The 11,119-nt window shown below is 40.0% G+C and overlaps 1 long non-coding RNA gene across 1 annotated transcript; it reads left to right on the top strand.

Annotated features, from left to right (window-relative positions):
• Positions 1-457: 457 nt before the first annotated feature.
• On the top strand, positions 458-6,287 carry LOC140074769 (uncharacterized). The gene is made up of 3 exons (XR_011849270.1): positions 458-583; positions 999-1,027; positions 6,251-6,287. It is a non-coding gene; the product is annotated as an uncharacterized lncRNA (long non-coding RNA).
• Positions 6,288-11,119: the final 4,832 nt, after the last annotated feature.

Below are 11,119 nucleotides of genomic sequence, written 5' to 3'. Positions count from 1 at the left end.
TAAGTAGGGGACCGCCAGTATATGCATACTGTTACTCTTCAATAATCTGTGTTAAGCTTTTAGAGTTCATTAGTTTACTTTCAAATATCGACCAATGAACATTAGTAACCCCTTTGCTTTTTGGCACACAGGAGCCCCATGTTTCAGGACTATTGTTCACTATATTGCATGGACTCCTATTTAGCCATAGGGAGATGAGCATGCGTTAGATGGAGCACATGGACTCTGTTCTGATGTGAAAGAGTTCATGTACACTATCAACCAGTGGAAACAGGCCCGTACGTTGACCCGGCCAAATAGTCACTGCATATGCATATGGAAAGAATTACTCTTAGTCATCAGCTTAAACACATCTGTCTATTCTATGCTGATTTTTAAAAATGAGTTATCCTTATGGTAGACTATGAATATTAAACACCCATTTGCTCAGAGCCATTTTCTTTTTTTCTACTTTCCTAGATTTTATTGTGAAGAGCATTACGTGAAGTGTGAAGGCCAAACAGTGATCAAAACTTGAAGAGAAAAGGAGAAGAGTAAAGCTACGTATCCTACAATCTATAGAGATAGAAGGATCTGGACAAAAGTGAGTATGGCTTACTTTAAAACTATGTATTAACACTATGGGGCAGATTTATCAAGCTGTCTGAAAGTCAGAATATTTGTAGTTGCTCATGGCAACCAATCACATCTCAGCTTTCATTTTACTAGTGCTCATGAATATTTTAAAGGGGAGCTGTGATTTGTTACCATGGGCAACTAGAGATATTCTGACTTTCAGGCAGCTTGATAAATCTGCCCCTATGTATTTTTCCTCAACCAGTGCTGGTAGTGAGCAGCCCAAAGACCACCCAGCCAATGCAGGGACTACCCCACCATGTGTGCAATGTGCAGGTGTTCCTGATAATGGTTTGGTGTTGTTCATGAAATAAGTATTTAAAACTGTGTTTTGAATCGGTAGTTTTATTGACAGCTTTGTGCTTTCTATATTTCTTTTACAGTTTGAATATACTGTAGGAATCAAATACAGGTAAAAGTTATATCTTTGGATGTTGTGCTGATTGCATTTATAGTCAGTCCCCAGGTTACATACAAGATCTAATCTTTAGGTTTTTAAAGGGGTTCTCCCATGAAGGAAAGTAAGGCCCTATCCGCGGGATAGGGCCTAACTTGCTAAACAGTGGGGGTCTCCATGCTGAGACCCCCACAGATCTCGAAAACGAGGGGTCCGTCGGATCCCTCCTTGCTCTGTCAGATTAACGGAGCAGATGGCCACGCATGACTGTTCTGCTTGATCAATCGCTATGGAGATCGGTGGGCACCTTCGTTTTCGCGATCTGCAGGGGTCTCAGCACTAATAGAGCCTAACTTTCAATCATGGGAAAACACCTTTACATTGAATTTGTATACAAGTCAGAACTCGTATATTTATTGTAACTTTAGTTTCCTATAACAATAGGATTTGAAAAATTCATGGTTGACAAGGGAATAAGGATTAACAATAATGCTTCATTACAGACACCTTACAACCTATAATTGCAGTCTGGGGCTAAAGTTCAAGTAAATTGCCAGAGAGCTTCACCAGAGGTCACAGTGGCCAGAGAACTCATTTATAAGTCAGGTGTTCTTAAGTTGAAGGCTGCCTGTTTGGAAATATCTCACTACGTTGTAAAAAGTGGGGTTGATCTAGCCACTTAAGTATTTATTAGCATGATCTTGGGATAGAAGATTAATATTTAAAGTATCTACCATCAGGATTATGGATTATAAACCAAGTACACTTACAAGCTTTTTATGCCTTTGAAGGCTTCTAAATGAGCCTGAGGGGCTCCACGCTCCATAGAAGTTAAAGGACATCTACCACCAGGATGAAGGATTGTAAACCAAGCACATTGACATACTGGTATGCGCCCCCTCTGGCAGGATCCGCTCTTCTTGTAGCTTCGTATGCCTTTGTTTTAAAGAAAAAGAAGTTTTAAAAATTATGCAGATGAGCCTTTGGGGCTCCAAGCTCCATTAACAGCTATAGAGTCTGGAGTCCCAGAGGCTCATTTGCATAATTTGTGAAACCTTTTTGTTGTAAAAACAAGGTCCTAAGAAGCTAAAAGAAAAGCAGAACCTAGCAGAGGGGGCACTCACCAGTATGTCAGTGTAGTTGGTTTACATATCTTTATCCTGGTGGTAGATTTCCTCTAATGTAGCCTGGAGCCGCTCAGGCTCATTTGCATATTTTTAAAGCATATTTTCTTAATCTATGGCATAGGAAGTTAAAAGAAGAGCAGATCTCGATAAAGGGGACACCAGTAAGTAAGTGTATTTGGTTTATAATCCATGATCCTGATCGTAGATTTCCTTTAAATAATGGACGTCCTATGTTTAGCTGCACCATGTAATGTCCACATCGGTCTGAAAACTGGTTTGTACATGCAGATACTACTTTATTGTGGTTAAATACATTGTTTGCATCTACAACTCAGCCTAAAACATATATAATCCCACATCAAAACAGTTGATCTGTTAAACAGCAAAAGACTCTTTAAAATTGAACTGCGCAGTCTTAGATTGTAAAGAATCACATATATTAAAGACCAATATATATCTGGAACTCTGTTTTGCTGACAGGGCACACATATCTCTTCACTATGTCAACTTATCACCATCTCAGTGGCGCTCAAAAGCGTAAAAAAAGAAAGGAAGAGAACTTGAAGAGTCAAAAAATGCAGAAAATAAGTAGCTTTTTTGCCGCCCCTAAACCTGTGGGTGAAAGCAGTAGTACATCTATAGCAGATTTAGAGGAGACAAGTGCAGAAAATTTTCCACTTCCAAATGTTACAACAACCGAGGTGGAGGGGTGTGCCCAGACTAGTAGTGAAGAAAGTATTGAGGATGAGTGTGGTAGAGATATGAGCCAAATACAAGCAATTACTCCCACCTCAAATGAGCCAATCAATTCCACTGCTACCAGTCAAACTGCGAGCACATCTACCAGCAGCATATTAGAAAGTGCTACTGCTTCTGAGTATGTCACCGATAGGGCTAATTATCCTGTAACAATTGCTGACCCAAACGTTAAAAGATTCATTATTTCCCAGGGCCCATGCAGACCCCCTGGCCCGTTCCCTAGAGACAATGACAAAGATAAAAGATGCTTTTCAGAAAAATATTATGATCGAATCACACAAACTGGCCTTAAACTTCCTGTCACATGGTTGTGTTATTCTCCCAAGCTGAATGCTGTGTACTGTGAGCCATGCTGGCTGTTTGGGGATCGCAAAAAGCAGGGTTTTGAACCAGCTTGGGCAAAAGGCATCAATAAATGGAAAAGCTTAACCACAAAAATACAATCTCATGAAAGCTCAAATGCTCATGTTGATTCCTGTGTCGTATATGACCAATGGAGGAAGAAGGGCACAATAGATGAGGAAACTGAAAAGCAAATGAGGAGAGAGAAGAACTTTTGGAGGCAAGCCCTACAAAGGATTGTTAATGTGACATTAACTATGGCAATGGCCAATCTTCCATTTCGTGGTCATCGAGAAAATTTGGGGGAAATTAATAATGGAAACTTCCTCTCCATAATACAACTTTTAGCAGATTATGATCCAGTTCTTCATGAACTAATTGAATGCCCCAAAGATCCATAAAATATCTGAGCCCAAAAATCCAGAACGAGATCATCCAAATTCTTGCGGGACAAGTCCAAAAAGAAATAGTCTCAGACATTCAACAGGCACAGTTTTACTCTATTATAATGGATACTACACAGGACATATCAAAGGTTGATCAGTTGAGCCAGGTTTTCCGGTACGTGTCTGTTGACAGAGCAGAGAATGGAAGAGCAACCAGCGTGAAAATACATGAAGTATTTTTAGGTTTTTATGCTGTAAAAGATCAGAGTGCTGCAGGAATAGAGAAGGATATTATTGCCTGTATAGAGAGCAAAGGCTTGAAATTAAATAAGTGTCGTGGCCAAGGGTACGATGGAGCTGCAACCATGAGTGGTATATACTCTGGAGTGCAAGCGAGGATTGCAGAAAAAGAACCAAATGCTCTTTATGTACACTGTGCAGCACACAATCTTAACTTAGTTCTACAAGATGCAATGGCCAATATCAAGGAAGTTGCAGGTTTTTTTGATGTAGTACAGAATTTATTTTTTGCTGACAGCATAAAACGATGGGAAACTCTTTGTTCATTCTCAACTAAATCCACCTTGACATTGAAGAAGTTGTGCCCTACACGTTGGGCCTCACGCTATGAATCCTTGCTTGCTTTACGTTTTAGTTTTGTTAATGTATTGCAAGCACTATCAAAGATTGTCCTTACCTCTTCAAAAACAAAAGAAAGAGAGGAGGCTGCATCGTTAAAAAAAAAAATAGTCTTTTCAATTCATATTTTTAATTGTTCTGCAGACAACAATTTTGGAAAAAGTTAATACTGTTTCTAAAGTCTTGCAAGCAAAAAATACTGATTTGTCTGAAGCTTCAAGATTGATTAAGAACATTGCTGACAGTCTTGGGCAATACAGGAATCAGTTTGAGGAAGCAAAACAAATTGCAGTTTCGCTTGCACAGCAGTGGGGCATTTCATCGCAGTTTGAAAAGAAGCGGATCCCAAAAGTCAAGCGTCATTTTGACGAATGGGCAGTTGATGAGAGGTTAAATGATTCAGAAAAACATTTTCAAGTTACAGTTTTTTTTTCCATGTTTAGATATAGTAACATCTCAGCTTCTAAACAGATTTATGGGAATGGACAAGGTTCTTGGTCGTTTTAATATTATTCAGCCTGCAATGCTTTCATCTGCGTCTGATGATGTTCTTTTCCAAGCTGCATCAAAACTCCAAGAAATCTACCAGGAAGATTTATCATCCAGTTTTCCTGCTCAACTGCTGAATTTTCGGTCTGCATTAGAGGAAGACATTCAGAAGTCATCCTCTATCAGTGATCTGGCTCACCTCCTTCTGGTAGACAACAGTGCCCTTTCTTCTACACTACCGGACGTGTGTAGCCTTGCTACTTTTCTTAACACTACCTGTGACAGTAGCTGCTGCTGAAAGATCTTTTTCTAAGCTTAAATTAATAAAAAAACTACTTGCGGAGCACCATGTCAGAACAAAGGCTTTCCGGGCTTGCGGTTCTGAGCATAGAAAATGAGAGAGCTAGGAAACTAGACATAGACAGCATTGTGGACACCTTTGCTGAAGTCAAGGCGCGCAGGCGTATGTTCTAAGAAATTCTCTTCTGTGTAAGTGTAAAGTTATGGGAAGTTGGGGAGTTGGAAAGTTGTTTAACTACTAACAGTTTAAAAGTTTTCTGTTCAACTAACAAAAAGTTTTACTAAAACAGTTCCATGCATGCTTTGTTTTAAGTGACACTTATTGTCAATTTTTGTACTATGCCAGGAATGAATATAAGCAGTGAAACCTTGTTCAGATGATAGCCCAAAGGGGGGTGCTGATCATATAGGGCAGTGGTTCTCAACCTGTGGGTCGTGACCCCAGCAAGGGTCGAACGAGCAAAACACAGGGGTCTAAAGCCTTCGGAGCCACGATTTTATTGTGTTTTTACTGCAAATCGCATGGTTTGGGGTCACCGCAACATGAGTAATTGTATTGCGGGGTCACAGCATTACAAAGGTTGAGGACCACTGATATAGGGGTTTAGCACAACAGTTTTTCTTAGATGACAGGCCAAAATTTCATTGAAAACTGATCTTCCAGGGTTGGTCTTCTTACAGGTTATATATTGCAATATATGAAAAACATGCTAAAAATTAAAAAAAAAAGTGAACAAGAATTATGGTCTGTATGTAAAGGTTACACTGTATATCCTGCCCTTAGGTCTGGTACAATAGTGACAGTATGTCACAAAGACTTCAGGCTCTTGCTGCTCCATTGTGGCGATATAGAGTAGAAAGAAGTCTAAGTCTCTTTTTCTTTTAACTGTGATGACACTTTGGGGCAGATTTATCAAGCTGTCTGAAAGTCAGAATCTTTCTAGTTGCCCATGTTAACCAATCACAGCTCAGCTTTCATGTTACCAGTGCTCATGTATATTTTAAAGGGGAGCCTTGATTGGTTGCAATGGACAACTAGAAATATTCTGACTTTCAGACAGCTTGGTAAATCTGTCAGAAAGTTTATGGTTATGGAGTGAACAAGCAGAACTTGTGATTTGCTTGCCTACTCCTTTAACAATGAATACAGCTAAAGTAAAACCTCTAATAAATATTATTTTTGTTGATTTCCCTAGGTTGATCATCCGTTGAAAGTTCTGGTTTTGTTAATGTAAGTTAGAAAACTTGAAATTTATTTTATAATCAATGCTGATTGGAGAAACATGAACAGAATTTGGATTATTTATATATTTTTTTCAGGTTGGCGAGTTTTTCATATAGTTAATATGTTCGAAAAAAACAACATATCTTTTCAAGAGATGCAAACTAGTTGAATATGATACTTCCTGTCCAAGTAAGTTTTGACGAATTACATATAAGATAAGACACAAATTTTTAATAAATTTTATACCATTCTATAATTACAAATAGTTATATAGCTTAATGCAAGATTAACCGCTATCATTTTTGTGCTTAGGTGCTTCCTAGATGTTTTAAAGTTAAAATTTATATCAAGCAAGAAGTGATGGAAACACGGTGCTTTGGGTTTCAGGTAAGTTATGATTATGACCTAAGTGATAAAATATGTTAAACTATAAATGCCTTATGTGTTATTCCTGTGTTAGTTACTCTGTATACTTACAATATAAAAACCCTTATATATGTTCAAAATGGGCAGGGAATGGGAAAAGGTGCCTGAACGAGAACATCTTTGCACGTCTCACACAAAGATGGGGACAACCAGCAATAGATCTCTTTGCCTCCAGAAAAAATGTGAAGGTTCCTCATTTCTTCTCTCTAGAACCAAAGACTCCGTTTGGTCAAAGAGATGCCTTCAGTCAGTCCTGGAGCAGACCTCTGATGTATGCATTTCCTCCCCTACCTCTCATAGCACGAGTTGTTCAGAAGATCAGAGAGGACCAAGCAAGGATTATTCTCATTGTACCCTGGTGGCCAAAGAGGAACTGGTTCCCGTGGTTAGGGAAGACGGCGTTGGAAAAACCTATCATGCTGGAACCTCTAAACGACCTTCTGTTCCAGGGTCCAGTATACCATCCAAATCCACAGGCTCTCCAGCTCTCTGCATGGATCCTGAAAGGATGTTGCTGATATCCTAAGGATTATCAAATAAGGTAATTTCCACGCTCAAGGCAAGCTGGAAGCCAGTTACTCAAAATCTATTCCAGGATATGGTGAAAATTTGTATCCTTTTGTGGCAGGACTCCTCCTAACCAACTGTCCCCTAACATTTCACAGGTGCTGGACTTCCTGCAGGCAGGATTTGACAAGGGCCTTAAGACAAGTTCTTTAAAAGTCCAGATTTCAGCCCTCAGTGCATTCTTCGACACCTCACTCACGGAAAACAGGTGGATTCAAAGGTTTGTCAAAGCTACCGCTAGACTAAGGCCACACATAAAACAAAGTATCCCAAATTGGGATCTCTCATTAGTACTGAACCACCTCACGAAAATACTATTTGAACCCCTAGAAACGGTTAAAATTAGAGAGCTGACGTTAAAACTCACCTTTCTTAAAGCCATAACGACAGCTAGGCGTTTGGGAGAAATCCAAACCTTGTCAATTAAAGAGCCCTATCTTAAGATGTATGAGGATAAGGTCGTGCTAATGTTAGATAAAACCTTCACACCCAAGGTGGCCTCATCCTTTCACCGTAACCAAGAGATTATATTACCTTCCTTTTGTCAGAACCCAAGACATGCCAGAGAATCAGAGTGGCATACATTGGACGTCAGAAGATACCTTCTACATTATCTTGAATTTACCAAGTCCTGGAGAAAAGATGACAACATTCTCCTACAATTCAAAGGAAGGAACAAGGGCAAAAATGCTTCAAAAGCATCCATTGCTAGATGGATCCGAACTGTCATCAAAGAAGCTTATGATGCCAAAAACTTGGACATTCCGGGGACTATTAGGACCCACTCAATCAGAGGAGTGGCAGCCTCTTGGGCTAAGAAACGTGGTGCCTCACTAGAGCAGCTATCTAGAGGTATCTAGAGGTAGAGGTATCTAGAGCAGCTACCTGGTCTACTCACCTAACTTTTGCCAAACACTATAGGCTAGATGTTCAGAGTGCTAAAGACCAGTCCTTCGGAAGGAAGGTCTAACAAGCTGTTGTCCCCCCCTAATTGATTATCTGGTACATCTCCAGTTGGGGCCGTCATGGGGGATGCTATGGAAAAGGAGAATTATTCTCATCTTTAATTCTGTTTCCATTAGTCAACCAAGACGGCCCATATATATTCCCACCCTAAAATTTGAAAAGTCTAAGCTTAGGAAAATTGCCTATTTGTTCTGTGTGTAATAGTAACATACAATAAATGGGTTGCATCCAAGACCGGTGTAGTTATTTGGTAGCCACTGGAGTACGGATGCCGGGGTGGGGTATTTAACCTCTCTGCTTCCTGTCCCTACAGAGGTCAAGGGTCATCCTCCAGTTGGGGCCGTCATGGTGGACTAATGGAAACCGAATTAACGGTGAGAATAATTCTCCTTATTTAGCACACAAATAATTTATCCTAGGGCACAGTGTGGTCAGTTGTGGTGTGATGGGTATATATGATATATGTGGGGCACAGTGTGGTCAGTTGTGGTGTGATCGGTAGAAAATATGATATATGTGGGGGCAGTGTGGTCATTTGTGGTGAGATGGTTATATATGATATATGTGGGGCACAGTGTGGTCAGTTGTGGTGTGAGGGGTATATATGATATATGTGGGGGTACAGTGTGGTCAGTTGTGGTGTGATGGTAGATAAATGATATATGTGGGGGCATTGTGGTCAGTTGTGGTGTGAGGGGTATATATGATATATGTGGGGGCAGTGTGGTCAGTTGTGGTGTGAGGGGTATATATGATATATGTGGGAGCACAGTGTAGGCAGTTGTGGTGTTAGTGGTATATATGATATATGTGGGGTACAGTGTGGTCAGTTGTGGTGTGAGGGGTATATATGATATATGTGGGGGCACAGTGTGGTCAGTTGTGGTGTGAGGGGTATATATTATATTTCTTAGGAGCACAGTGTTATTCAGGTGACACCATAGTGTAAGTGACTGTAGTGTCTTTAGGCTCACAGAGGTGCTGCAAGGAGGCGACTACATGTGAGCGTGAATTCTTTATCGACAAGTGATGGCCGGGACAATCAGTGCACTTTCATACCTGATGGAGAAGATCATCACCTGTGAGTAGCTAAATGTCACTTCTAACAATCCTGTACAAAGTGAGACACTTTCTACACGAGATAGCAACAGAAGTCCTGTGGAAGGAAAGATATGGAGGCCTGTCAAGCATTCCTCCATATAATATGCTGTCATGGGTGCAACAGCCTTGTGGATAAATTACACAGGTCTGCTGCACTCCATAGGTCCATATTTTACGTTGGCCTGCTGCAGCCTGACCACCTTTGTTTTCTTACACAGGACTGTTGCCATTCCCTCTATGTAAAGCGCTCATGTGCGTAGGAGGCAGGTTTTTTGCAATTATATTCTTCTACATAGTGGGCAGTATTATAGTAGTTATATTCATGTACATAGAGGGCAGTATTATAGAAGTTATGTTCTTGTACATAGGGGGCAGTATTATAGTAGTTATGTTCTTGTACATAGGGGGCAGTATTATAGTAGTTATATTCATGTACATAGAGGGCAGTATTATAGTAGTTATATTCTTGTACATAGGGGGCAGTATTATAGTAGTTATATTCTTGTACATAGGGAGCAGTATTATAGTACAGGTGGTCCCCTAATTAAGAACACTCGACCCCTAGTTACAAATGGACCACTGGATGTTGGTAATTTATTGTGCTTTAGTCCTAGGCTACAATAAACTGCTGTAACAGTTATCAAAGGTGTCTGTAATTAAGCTTTATTGTTAATCCTGATTCTTATGACAACCCAACATTTTTAAAATCCAATTGTCACAGAGACCAAATAAGTTCTGGCTGGGATAACAATGATAAAATATACAGTTCCGACTTACATACAAATTCAACTTAAGAACAAACTTAAAGACCCTATCTTGTATGTAACCCGGGGACTGCCTGTGTAGTTATATTCTTGTACATAGGGAGCAGTATTATAGTAGTTATAGTCTTGTACATAGGGGGGCAGTAAATACAAAAGAGGGTTCAAAGTTCCAGCTCACCTTGCAGCACGACTCTCCTCCTGCGCAAGAAGCATCCAACAAGCCCCACGGACCTCAGGCACAAAATCCAAAACAGAAAGAAACGATGACCGCGCTTCAGGGGATGTGCAGGTAAAAGCAGTTTTCCTTTATTATGAATCCAAGTAAAATCCAAACATGGCAAAAGTACAATCGTGTGATGGCCCAGGCTCGTTTAGAGCTTAATCATGGTCTCCGCTGTACGATAGGCAGACAACTCCCACGTGACTGAGTCGCGACACGCCCCCCGTTCAGCGCGATATATTCCTATGATAAAAGCTTCATCTGGAATTAAAAGCAATGAAATTAAAGGTGAGGGATATAATGACAATTAACATGTTACTGTAATAAGAGACATATAATAGAAAACCTGTATAAGATAACAAACAGAGTTCGAAGGCACTGTATCTTTTGGACGGAGAAACGGGGGTAAAAGGACAAGTTCTAATAACGTTGTAATTATATATATAAAAATATGTGTGTCACCTATAGCTTAACGTTTATAATAATTGGATATCTGTTATTCAAAATTGAATGTTGAGTGTCCCTCTATGGTATGTATATTGAACATGGAGTGAGACAATGCAGAAAAATTCCATGGACAGCAAATCAATAATAACATAGTACTAAGTCCTGCCTCAAGTTCATACCCATAGGTTGGGTTGTTTTTAATACAAACATTCAATATGTTTCGCTGCTCATAAGCTTTTTTCTATGTCTCCCCCTCTTTCCGGTCTTCTTACTTTTTCTATGCCCTGCCACCTAAAGCAGCTACTGTTGCCACTATGGAAATCATGAAAATGCCTGGAGGCAGCTGACA

Source organism: Engystomops pustulosus, chromosome 8 (genome assembly GCF_040894005.1).
Source record: "Engystomops pustulosus chromosome 8, aEngPut4.maternal, whole genome shotgun sequence".
Lineage (NCBI taxonomy): Eukaryota > Metazoa > Chordata > Amphibia > Anura > Leptodactylidae > Engystomops > Engystomops pustulosus.
This window is presented reverse-complemented; position numbering and strand designations above follow the sequence as displayed.